The sequence below is a fragment of the Triticum dicoccoides genome, chromosome 1B (assembly GCF_002162155.2).
Source record: "Triticum dicoccoides isolate Atlit2015 ecotype Zavitan chromosome 1B, WEW_v2.0, whole genome shotgun sequence".
Classification (NCBI taxonomy): domain Eukaryota; kingdom Viridiplantae; phylum Streptophyta; class Magnoliopsida; order Poales; family Poaceae; genus Triticum; species Triticum dicoccoides.
In genome coordinates this window covers 495,968,643-495,979,271 of record NC_041381.1, presented here as the reverse complement: position 1 = coordinate 495,979,271, position 10,629 = coordinate 495,968,643, and the positions used below count along the sequence as shown (strand labels likewise).

Below are 10,629 nucleotides of genomic sequence, written 5' to 3'. Positions count from 1 at the left end.
GAAATACCGCATATAGGTAGGTATGGTGGACTCATATGGCAAAACTGGGTTTAAGGATTTTGGATGCACAAGTAGTATTTCTACTTAGTACAAGTGAAGGCAGCAAATAGATTGAGAAGCATCCAACCAAGAAACAAAAAATCACTTAAGCGAGCATTAAGAATAACTAACACCGAATAATGCACCACAAGTAGGATGTAATTTTAGTGCATAACTATTGACTTTCGTGCTTGCATAGGGAATCACAAACCTTAATACCAATATTCTTACTAAACATAATTACTCATCAACATAACTCACATATCACTATCATCATATCACAAAACTATTACAAAGAATCAAGTTTATTTTGTGCAATGATCTACATGAAAGTTTTTATTATATCCCTGTTGAATATCTATCACTTTGGGACTAGTTTCATATGTTGCTTTTGCTAAGCTCAAACAAATCTAAGTGAAGAACATGAGCATAAAATTTTCTTGTCTCCAAATAATATAAGTGAAGCATGAGAGAATTTCTTCAAAAATTTACTAATTCTCAAATAAATCTAAGTGAAGCATGAGAGCATTTATTCAAAAATCTTAAAGTACACCATGCTCAAAAAGATATAAGTGAAGCACTAGAGCAATTCCATAGCTCAAAAATTTAAGTGAAGCATAGAGAGCGCTTCTAATAAATCATAAGAAATTTTTGGCTCTCTCAAAAAGGTGTGTTCAGAAATGATAGATGACACAAACTACAAAACAAGCAAGGACTCATATAGTACAAGACGCTCCAAGCAAAACTCATGATATGTGACGAATAAAAATATAGTTCCAAGTAACATACCAATTAGAAGAAAGAGGGGATGCCACTCGGGGCATCCCCAAGCTTAGTTTCTTGTTCCTCTTTGGATAAAAACTTGGGGTGACATGGGACATCCCCAAGCTTAGGCTCTTCTTACTCCTTATTCCTTCATCCATCATGATCTCACCCAAAACTTGAAAACTTCAATCACAGAAAACTTAACAAAACCTTCGTGAGATCCATTAGTATAAGAAAACAAATTACTACTCTAAGTAATGTTGCAAACCCATTCATATTTTATTTTTGCATTATATCTACTGTATTCCAACTTTACTATGGCTTATACCCTCCAATACAAACCATAGATTCATCAAAATAAGCACAAAAACAGAACAGCCTGTAGCAATCTGAAAACTTCATATACTTGTGTAACTCCAAAAATTCCAAAAAGTAGGACGATGTAGGAAATTTGGATATCAATCTTGTGTAAAAATTCAGAACCTTTCGTCACTTTTGTGATTTTTGAAAATTGTTTTACTGGATGCAAAAGTTTCTGTTTTCCAACAAGATCAAATCAACTATCACCAAACATAATCCCAAAGGCTTTACTTGGCACAAACACTAATTAAACATAAAAACACAATCATAACAGAGGCATAATTGTGTAAACACTCAAGAACAGAAAGAAAAAGGCAAAACAAATCATTGGGTCGCCTCCCAACAAGCGTTATCGCTTTAAGCCCCTAGCTAGGCATAATGCATAGATTCAAGTGTTGTCATATTTGGTTTCCAACTCCTCAATAAAACACTTAGAACTCTTCAAAGATTTAGCATACAAATTTTAAATGACAATAGCCTTAGGAACAAATTTGAAAAATTCACTCTTGCAAGTAGGATCTTTTATCACTTCAACAAAATCAGGGTGAATACTAATCATCTTAAGATCTTCTTTGTTATTATTAGAAGTTGCACCCTTGTTTTTAGTGACTTGAGTAATCTTGCCAATTTTTACGGGAGTTTTTTCAATAGTTTTAGCGGAAGCAAAAGCCGTGCTTAGATTACTAAAAATTCTTCCAACTTATCAATTCTAGCGGGGATCTCCTCTATTCTCTCGTTGAATGCGGGTTCTTTTTCTTTTAGTGATTTAAGAGCATCTCCCGCTTTTGACCCAATTCTATTAGCAAGATTGTGCATCCTTTTATCTATTTTTTCAATGTTTTCTTTAGTGAGGATTTTCCTTTCAATAGCATCTAGCCTTTCCATAACATGCTCAAGAGTTAAAGTTGTTTCATTAATCATAAGAGGTGGTGAACCCACTAGATTTCCCATAGCATTAAAAGCATCTAGAGAAGGACACATCAAGAAATTCCCAACGGTAATTGTATCAAGAACGAATCTATACCAAGTAGTGATGCCCACATAAAAACAACAAAGAAGAACAACGGTAGATTGTTTACGAACAAATATATTATGAGCATTGCAAATCCTATAATAAGTATCTTTTAGATTCTCCCCTCCCCTTTGTTTGAAATTAAGAACTTCGTTCTCTGGGGTGCACGTAATAGAGGAAGAACTATCCATAACGACAAAAGTGGCAAACAAAATTGCACACAATAACAGATCTGGCAAGAAAAATGGCAACGGGAAAGAGGGCAAATAAAACGGCAAATGGTTGTGAAGTGGGGGAAATGAAAATGAGAGGCAAATGACAAATAATGTAAATTGCAAGGAGATGAGATTTGTGATTAGGAACCTGATAGATGTTGATGATGTCTCCCTGGCAACAGCACCGGAAATTTATTTTGATGTCACTTGAACAACGTCGGTATTTCCCCAAAGAGGAAGGGATGATGCAACACAGCTACGGTAGGTGTTTCCATTAGTTATGAAACCAAGGCATCAATCCAGTAGGAGAACCAAGAAACACTATGTAAACGGTACCTGCACACAAAGAACAAATACTTGCAACCCTACGTGTTAAAGGGGTTGTCGATTCCTTTCGAGTAATTGTGCCAGAAATTGTCACGATGACGGGATAAAAATTGTGATAGATTGGATAAATAGATCTCGATAAAACGTGAAATAAAAGATGAAAATAAAAAGTGCAGCAAGGTATTTTTTTTGTTTTTGGAATAATAGATCTGAAAATAAAAGTGGCAAATAATAGATCGGAAAGCAAATATGATGAAGAATAGACTCGGGGGCCGTAGATTTCACTAGTGGCTTCTCTCAAGAAAATAGCATACTATGGGTAAACAATTTACTGCTGGGCAATTGATAGAACTTCAAATAATCATGACGATATCCAGGCAATGATCAACATATAGGCATCGCGTCCAAGATTGGTAGACCGACTCCTACCTGCATCTACTACTATTACTCCACACATCGACCGCTATCCAGTATGTATCTAGTGTATTAAGTTCATGGAGAAACAAAGTAATGCAATAAGAATGATGACATGATGTAGACAAGATCTATCCATGTTGGAATAGACCCCATCTTATTATTCTTAATAGCAACGATCAATACATGTCTTACTGCCCCTTCTATCACTGGGAAAGAACACCGCACGACTGAACCCGTCATAAAGCACCTCTTCCCATGGCAACAAAAATCGATCTAGTTGGCCTAACTAAACCAAAGATTTGAAGAAGAAATACGAGGCTATAAATGATCATGCATATAGGAGAAAAAAAAGACTCAAATAACTTTCATGGATAAAATAGATCTGATCATAAACTCAAAGTTCATTGGATCCCAACAAACACATCCCAAAAAGAGTTACATCAAATAGATCTCCAAGAGACCATTGTATTGAGAATCAAAAGAGAGAGAGGAAGCCATCTAGCTACTGCCTGCGGACCTGTTGGCCTACAATGAACTACTCACGCATCATCGGAGAGGCACCAATGAGGATAATGAACCCCTCCCGTGATGGTGTCTAGATTGGATCTGGTGGTTCTTGAACTTGCGGTGGCTGCAATTGTATTTTGACTCCCCTAGGGTTTTTTGATTTACAGGGTATTTATAGAGTGAAGAGGCGATGCGGGAGGCGGCTGAGGTGGGCACAACCCACCAAGCGCGCCCAAGTGGGTTGTGCTCCCCTCAGAGCCCCCCTCTGGTACTTCTTTGGCCCATCGTGTTCCTTCTGGTCCAGAAAAATTCTCCAAAAAGTTTCGATGCGTTTGGACTCCCTTTGGTATTGATTTTCTGCGAAGTAAAAAACAAGCAAAAACAGCAACTGGCAAGGGCACTATGTCAATAGGTTAGTCCCAAAAAATGATATAAAGTTGTTATAAAATGACTATAAAACATCCAAGAATGACAATATAACATCATGGAACAATCAATAGGTAGTGGGTCATCAAGACCATTTTCTAACCTAGACAAGTTGTCTGCTACAGTGTTCTCAGCTCCCTTCCTATCAATAATATGTAAATCAAATTCTTGTAAAAAGAGAACCCACCTAATAAGTCTAGGTTTAGCATCTTTTTTCCATAAGGTATTTAATAGGGGGAATTTTTTATTTTGCCACTCTAGCTTTTGCCAATTTTCCATATGCCATTCTAGATTCTGATATTTCTCTTTTGCCACTATTAGCTTTTGACAATTATCACAATTGCCATTTCATGGCAAAAAAAATTAGAGTGGCAATTGTGATACATTTTCAAATGCTAAGAGTGGCAAAAGTGAAATAAAGTTATTTTGCTTTTGCCATTGATTGGCAATTGGGATAATTGTCAAAAGCTAAGAGTGGCAAAAGTGAAATGTCAAAAATTTAGAGTGGCGTAAGGAAAATTGGCAAAATCTAGAGTGGCAAATTTAAAATTTTCCCATTTAATAGCAGCATGATCAGTGTGAACAGTAACTTTGAAATCAACAGTATAAGATCTGAACTTATCACAAGCACACACAACTGCTAAAAAATCTATTCCACTGGTTGCATAATTCCTTTGAGCACTGTCTAGAGTTTTACTAGCATAATGGATAAAATTTAATTTTTTATCAACTCTTTGTCCTAGAACAGCACCAACAGTATAATCACTAGCACTCACAAATAATTTCAAAGGGTAGGTTCTAGTCAAGAGGTTGAACAATAGGTGCAGAAATTAAGGCTTTATTAAGAATTTCAAATGCGTCTACACAATCATCATCAAAGACAAATGGAACATCTTTTTGCATGAGATTAGTAAGAGGCCTAGAAATTCTAGAGAAGTCTTTAATAAATCTCCTATAGAAACCAGCATGACCAAGGAAACTTCTTATACCTTTGATATCTTTAGGACACGACATTTTTTCAATAGCATCAACTTTAGCTTTATCAACTTCAGTACCTCTTTCGGAGATTTTATGCCCAAGACAATATCTTCATTGACCATAAAGTGTCACTTCTCCCAATTCAAGACAAGGTTAGTTTCTTCACATCTCTGCAAAACTCGATCAACGTTCCTTAAGCAATCATCGAAAGAAGTCCCATATACGGAAAAATCATCCATGAAAACATCAACAATCTTTTCACAAAAGTTGGAGAATATAGCAGTCATACATCTTTGAAAGGTAGCAGGTGCATTGCATAAACCAAAAGGCATATGTTTATAAGAAAAGGTACCAAAAGGGCAAGTAAAAGTAGTTTTTTCTTGATCCTCTTATGACACAGGTATTTGAGAGAAACCAGAGTAACCATCTAGAAAGCAAAAGTGTGTATGTTTTGATAGTCTTTATAGCATTTGATTAATAAAAGGTAAAGGATAATGATCTTTCCTAATTGCTTTATTTAATTTTCTAAAATTAATTACCATTCTATAGCATGTAACAATTCTTTGTGGATTCAATTCATTTTTATCATTAGGAACAACAGTAATACCTCCCTTCTTAGGGACACAATGAACAGGACTTACCCATCTACTATCAGCAATAGGATAAATTATACCTACTTCCAGAAGCTTTAGTATTTCATTTCTTACCACTTCCTTCATCTTCGGATGCAACCGTCGTTGATGATCAATAACTGGTTTAGCATCAGGTTCCATATTAATTTGGTGCTGACATGGAGTGGGATTAATGCCCTTAAGATCATCCTGAGTATATCCAATAGCGGCACGGTGCTTCTTCAGAGTTTTCAATAATTTCTTTTCTTCATGCTCTGAAAGGTTAACACTAATAATAACAGGATATATCTTCTTTTCATCAAGTTAAGCATATTTCAAAGTATCAAGTAATTGCTTAAGATCGAACACAGGATCACTCTTTGGTGGTAGAGGATCTCCAAGAGTATCAACATGCAAATTGTGTTTCAAGATAGGCATTTTTAAAGAATATTTCATCCATTTCATTTCTTTCCTTCATGAACATATCATTTTCATGGTCTAGACAATATTGTTTTAAAGGATCAGTAGGAGGCACCACAATAGAAGCAAGACCAATAATTTCATCTTTATTAGGCAATTCTTTATCACGAGGTTGTCTACGGAATTTGGAGAAATTAAACTCAGACACATCCCCGAAACTTACACTAATGGTTTCCTTCTCATAGTCTATTTTAGCGTTAACAGTGTTCAGGAAAGGTCTACCAAATATAATGGGACAAAAATCATCTTGTGGGGAACCAAGAACAAGAAAATCAGAAGGGTATTTTATTTTCCACACAAGACTTCAACATCTCTAACAATCCCAATTGGTGAAATAGTATCTCTATTAGCAAGCTTAATAGTAACATCAATATCTTCTATTTTAGCTGGTGCAATATCATTTATAATTTCTTGATATAAGGTAAAGGAATTGCACTCACACTAGCACCCAAATCACATAAGCCATGATAACAATGATCTCCTATTTTAACAGAGACAACAGGCATGCCAACAACAGGTCTATGTTTATCTTTATCATGAGGTTTAGCAATTCTAGCAGCTTCATCACAATAATAAATAACATGCCCATGAATATTATCGACCAAGAGATCTTTAACCATAGCAATACTAGGTTAAACTTTAATTTGTACAGGGGGTGTAGGTGTTCTAGTATAACTCTTACGGACTACGGCTGAAGCTTTAGCATGTTCCTTTATCCTAACATGAAAAGGTGCTCTCTCAATATAAGAAGTAGGAATAATAGGATCAGCATTATAAGCAACGATTTCTTCTTCAGCCTTAATGGGTTCTACTATTTTCACTTCAATGGGAGGATGATATTTAAACCACTTCTCCTTAGGGAAATCAACATGAGTAGTAAATGATTCGCAGAAAGAAGCTACTATCTCAGAGTCAAATCCATACTTAGTGCTAAATTCATGAAAAGCATTGGTATCCATAAAAGATTTAACACAATCAAATTCAAGCTTTATACCTAACTCTTACCTTCGTCGAGATCCCAATCTTTAGAGTTGCATCTCGAAAAATATCACATTTGAATTCAGTAGTCTTCTTCATAAAAGAACTAGTACAAGAAGTATCGAGCATGGATTGATCATTACAAGAAAGCCGAACATAAAAATTCTAAATAATAATTTCTCTCGAGAGCTCATGATTGGGGCATGAACATAAAATTGACTTAAGCCTCCCACAAGCTTGAGCGATACTTTCTCCTTCACGAGGCCAAAAATTATATATATAATTCCGATCATGATGAACCAGATGCATAGGATAAAAATTCTGATGAAATTCCAATTTCAATCGGTTGTAATTCCAAGATACAATATCATCTTGTAGCCTATACCATGTCAATGCCTTTCCATTCAAAGATAAATGGAAGACCTTCATCTTGACTTCATCTCCGGGAAAACCTGCAAGTTAAATAATCCACAAACATTAGATGCATATCAAGATGTAGTGTTCCATCTCCTGCATAAGGATTAGCTAGCAGTTTCTCTATCATAGCCAAAGGAATTTCATAATAAATATTTTCAGTAGGTTCATTAGGTTGAGGAGCAACTCTTTGTTCTTCTGGTCGGGGTGAAGATACCCCGAACAAGCCCCTCAAAGGATTATTTTCCATAGTGACAAGTGACAATATATTTCAGCACACAATATAATTTTTTTCTTACCAAATTCCACTCACCAAAGACGCTTCACTCCCCGGCAACGGTGCCAGACAAGAGTCTTGATGACCCACACGTATAGGGGATCTATCGTACTCCTTTTGATAAGTAAGAGTGTTGAACCCAACGAGGAGCGGAAAAAAATGACAAGCAGTTTTCAGCAAGGTATTTTCTGCAGGCACTGAAATTATCGGCAATAGAAGTTTTGTGATAAGATAATTCGTAACGGATAACAAGTAACAAGTGTAACAAAGGGGCAGCAAGGTGGCCCAATCCTTTTTATAGACAAGCCTGGGCGAACTCTTATATAAAGCTAAGCGCTCCCAAGGAGACATGGGAATTACCGTCAAGTTAGTTTTCATCATGCTCATATGATTCGCGTTCGTTACTTTGATAATTTGATATGTGGGTGGACCAGTGCTTGGGTGTTGTCCTTACTTGGACAAGTCTCCCACTTATGATTAACCCCTCCCGAAAGCATCCGCAACTATGAAAGAAGAATTAAGATAAATCTAACCATAGCATGAAACATGTGGATCCAAATCAGCCCCTTAGGAAGCAACACATAAACTAGGGTTTAAACTTCTGTCACTCTAGCAATCTGTCACTCTAGCAATCTGTCACTCTAGCAACCCATCATCTACTTATTACTTCTCAATGCCTTCCCCTAGGCCCAAATCATGGCGAAGTGTCATGTAGTCTACGTTCACATAACACCACTAGAGGAAACACAAAATACATCTCATCAAAATATTGAACGAATACAAAATTCACATGATTACTTGTAACAAGACTTCTCCCATGTCCTTAGGAACAAACATAACTACTCACAAAGCATGTTCATGTTCATAATCATAGGAGTATTTAATAGCATCAAGGATCTGAACATATGATCTTCCACCGAATAAACCAACTAGCATCAACTACAAGGAGTAATCAACACTACTAGCAACCTACAGGTACCAATCTGAGGCTTTGAGACAAAGATCGTATATAAGATATGAACTAGGGTTCAAGAGGAGATGGTACTGGTGAACATGTTGATGGAGATTAACCCCCTCTCGATGAGAGGATCGTTGGTGATGACGATGGCTTCTATTTCCCCCTCCGGGAGGGAAGTTCCCCGGTAGAATCGCTCTGCCAGAGCTCTAGATTGCTCCTGCCCAGGTTCCGCCTCGAGATGGTGGCGCCTCTGAGGTGAAAACCCTCCATATAGCCAAAGATGGGCACCAGAGACCTGCCAAGGGGGCCATAAGCCCTGGGGGCGCAACCCCCAGGCTTGTGGCCACCTGGTGGGTCCCCTCTGGTATTTTCTTTGTGCAATAATTTTTGTATATCCCAAAATAATTCTCCGTAAATTTTTAGAACTTTTGGATTGTGAAGAATAGGTATCTCAGATTTCTCCTTTCCGTTCCAGAATTCCACCTGTCGGCATTCTCCCTCTTCATGTAAACCTTGTAAAATAAGAGAGAAAAGGCATAAGTATTGTACCATAATGTGAAATAATAGTCCATAATGCAATAAATATTGATATAAAAACATGACACAAAATGGACGTATCATATATGTCTATTGGCCTCGCCCAGTTAGCATTCAACAAGGATATTTTGACAAATTATTCAAGTCCCAAACACATTACAAGTAATGTCTTTGGCACTTGGGGGCTAATGTCAGTTGATTTTTTAATCTATATTACACGAGACCCGGATCATCTTATAAAGATAAGCCGACCCTTGGGTGCTACAGGCGATTATTTTCAAAAAGTTATACTTCAAAGACCCAGCTCATCTTATAAAGATAAGTCATCCCTTGGGGCATACATTTTGAATTATATAGATTCATATTCAAGTCTCAGCCATACTCACGTTACTCATATGCTTAAGACTTGGGGGCTACATAAGTATGTATTACAGGGGATAAAAGAGTGTACCTCATATTTCCGCTTCATCATGCTAACCAAGCTGGCCTCCATATCCCGGCTTGTAGCTAGGTGACTTCAGTAGCCAGCATGAAGCTCTTCGGCACTAAATTCCTCATAATTGGGCAGCACAAGTTTAGACTTGCCTTTCTCCAGCAAGGACGCTTCTTCTTTATACATGTGTTTAGCTAGCATGGTGGATGGCTCTAGCGACTGGCATTCTTCGACTCGCCCCAAGGATGGCAATGTCATCAGTGTTTTCTTCAAAAGGGATTTCTTCTGACGCAGAAGGAATAGGACTTGGCGGGTCATGATTGTATGTCGGGTTAACATCAGTATTCATATTTTCAGCGGTTGTTGCTTCATTTTCTGGTGGCGGGTCCTCCTGCTGGTTATGAGGTCCTTCGGGATTTCTGGTGTGGGCCTCAGAGGTACCAGCACCTACTCCTCCGACTCAGGAATTTCAGGGGCTTTTGAAGAATCATCAAACTTTCTTTTCTTACTCTTGGCTTTGGCCCTATGATTAAAATGGAATGTTAAGGTGCATGTGTCGTCAAGTTTAAGCCGCCAATAAATTAAGCCACCAGCAAGTTAAGTACATATACTTACCCAGGGTTGATGACAAAAGTAGGCAGCTGTGATACGGATGAGCCGCCCGAAGATGGTGGCGACTCCTGGTAATTGGGATCAAACGGATTAAATGGTTTTCTGACAAGACCAGCTTTGGGCAAAGAAGAAGTAGGGCTATGTGGCACCTCAGTAGGTCGCTTGCAAGAAGGGTTATGAGTTAACCCAGTCGCCAGATCTTCAGTATCGTTGCTCCGAGTTTGGTGCCTCACTTCATATTGGGCCTTTTTCAAAACAAAGTTTGGGTCTAAATGAGCGTCTG

At 37.6% G+C, this 10,629-nt stretch overlaps 1 long non-coding RNA gene across 1 annotated transcript; it reads right to left on the bottom strand.

Moving 5' to 3' along the window:
• Positions 1–9,760: 9,760 nt before the first annotated feature.
• On the bottom strand, positions 9,761–10,629 carry LOC119307337. The gene is made up of 3 exons (XR_005149266.1): positions 10,496–10,629; positions 10,350–10,414; positions 9,761–10,257 (listed from the first exon to the last, which is right to left on the bottom strand). It is a non-coding gene; the product is annotated as an uncharacterized LOC119307337 (long non-coding RNA).